The following is a 2,977-nucleotide window of genomic DNA, read 5'->3' as shown; positions in this document are numbered from 1 at the left end:
CACACCTGATATGTACTTTTAACCGAATACTATCAGTTGTTCTCGACTTTCCATATCCAAATATCCTCTATGTTACCTAAGGAAATAAAGGCGTATGATGAATTTCATTGATTGTGGTTGAATTTTTCCCATACGTTTATAAGGTTGGAAATACTAAGTTGATCCAAATGAGCATTCTCTTGGGAAACAACTACATATCACACCTAGAAAAAAATCTAAACCCTCAAAATAGTTTTGAATCAAACATTATAGTTTAAAGCTAAGCAAATCTACATTAGAACATCACTTATCTACAGAGAATATATCAATAGAATTTAATCGGATGACCTGAAGGGAAATCAAATGAGGTAATTATGTGGCAATATGTAGCCATATTGGGTTTCCAAATATTTTTATAACATTTACTTGCAATCCAAATTGGCTTGAAATTCAAAGATTACTTTCCAAAGTTAACTTACAGCCACCAGAACGCCCAAATATCATCTCAAGAGTCTTCAAAGTTAAATTTGATGAGTAGTAAGTGATTTTAAAAAGACATTGTAAGTTCATAGTGGAATCTTAGAGGGGGATGGGTGAATTAGATTTATCAGATTTTTCTATTTTTAAAAGATGGTTTTATGACATCATCAAAAAGAAGAAAAAATAGAATAACCAAGGAAACAAACTGTAGAGGCAAATAATGTAATTCATATGAAAAAAAATCTAATTTATGGGGTAAAGATATATTATGATAATTAAAGTGTTACATAAAATGATAAAATGGCATACACTTATTCTTCTTATAATGCAAATCGAAAGTGTCGAACTATTCAATTTATCTTCAAAATGGATTTTTACCTTATCATACCAAATGGTATCTTGTGTCTTGAACAATTAATTTTTATATTATAATGTTAGCATATGGTTTCCAAGTAGACCTGCGAAAATAAATTAATGTTTTTTTTTTAGGTATACAAAAATCTTTGGATCCTTTTTGGTTATTTACTTTCTCAACCCAAATATATTTTTTACTTGGTACATCAAATCTTCTCATATAATATGTATTAGGGTATATTCCTTACAATTACAATAATAAGTATGTGCCATTTTAGGCATTTTATTTTTTTTATCATAGAAATGATTCTTGTTATAAGCCTTGCTAGGTTGAACCTTTCTTGATTGAACATAATTACATGCATTGCTAGTTTTGACAAAGATAGTCTTTTTTATGTTACTAGAATTTTCAAATTTAGAATATCCTAATCCACATTCATCTTTAGCATATATTTGATTACTTAACTAACTATCTAATCCACTTTTAGCTTTTCCATAATTTCATATAACTTGATTTATTTCAATAATATTTAATTCAAGAGAATTACATTTATTACACATTGAACTTTTTTTAACCTTTTCTAATTTTACTTACAAGTTATTAGATGTATTTTCTAGAGATGAAATATTTTTGTTTTGTTTTGAGCATATTCTAGAAATGTTTAAATATTTAGCATGTAACTCATGAAAAGTAATTTGTAATTCATCATAAGAAGCTTTATCACTTAAGTAAAAAATACTAGGCTCATAATCATAATCATCATCACCATCATCGGAGTGATGTGAAACCAATAAAGATATACGTGCTTGTTCTTCAGTTTTAGAACTTATACCCACATCATTGTCTTTCAAAGCGATGTATACTCTTCTTGACTTTCTATCCTTGTTGTTGTTGAATCTATTATTCTTTTGGAGAAAAGGACAATCACTCTTAATATATTCTTCCTTTTCACATTCAATGCGAGTAACCTTTTATTTTTAAGTTGATACTTCCTTTATTTCTTCAAATTTATGGATTTTATTTGACTTTGTAGCCTTTTTGTTCTCTAGAAACTTATTGAACTTCCTTACGAGTGTTTCAATGTGTTTCTAATCTTCACTACCGGTTTGGAATTCTTCTTTTTATGATCTTTCATATTCTCTAGATTCAGACTTCAAAGCAAGTGATCTAAATTTATTTTCACATCCTTTATATGCTTCTCCAATCGCTCAAGTTCCAATTCATGTTCTTGAAGTTTTCCAAATAATGCCACCAATGTCATCTTGGATAGACTTTTCTTTTCTGATATCGCTGTCACTTTTGGTTGCCATGCTATTGTAAAGGATCTATGAAATTTTAGATTTAATTCATTATTGGTGAAAGTTTTTCTAAGAGAGGTCAAATGATTTTTAAAATGGGTGAACCTCTTTTGCAAATATAGAATACTTTCTCCTGGTAGGATTATAAACATCTCATATTCTTGAGATAAATAGATAGATAGATAGATAGATAGATAGATAGAGACAGAGAGAGAGAGAGAGTGTGTTTAGTCTATATCATTTTACTTATTTTGTTCCTATGTGTTTGGTTTCTAAAGTTTCCCATATTTCTTTACCGATTTTGCAATTTTACAGCCTAAAGAATTTGTCAATCCATAAGGCGGATGTTATAATATTTTTGGCCTTCTTGTCATATAAAAACTTCTTGTTATCATCTTCATTCCATACATCTTCAGTCTTTGGTTGATTTACACCTTTAATAATTATACTAGGAATAAAGGGACCATTTTGGCAGCTTTCCAAACCTCTACACCTTCTGACTCAATGAACATCTACATTCTAATTTTCCAAAAATCATAACATTCATCGGTGAGACTAGGTGATCTATTAATGCTAGAATCTTCTCCTTGAAATGGTTTAATGGAAGCATTTTTTCATGGATCTAAGAGCAATTTACCCAACTCTTGCTTTGATTCCAAATGTAACTATGAGATGCAATATAAGAGGGGGTGAATTTTTCTCGTTTATGCGCTAAGTTTTTTAACTTGTTAAATTATTGGAAGCAATGATATGAATGTTACTTAGGAAGAAATTAAAGTGTTAAAGTTCATATAGTAAAGAACATACATAACTATACTAGTTCCCCTTATCAACTCAAGGGAACATCTAGTTCATCTATTCTCTT

The sequence above is a fragment of the Lathyrus oleraceus genome, chromosome 4 (genome assembly GCF_024323335.1).
Source record: "Lathyrus oleraceus cultivar Zhongwan6 chromosome 4, CAAS_Psat_ZW6_1.0, whole genome shotgun sequence".
Taxonomy (NCBI): domain Eukaryota; kingdom Viridiplantae; phylum Streptophyta; class Magnoliopsida; order Fabales; family Fabaceae; genus Lathyrus; species Lathyrus oleraceus.
Note: the sequence above shows the minus strand (reverse complement) of the source record.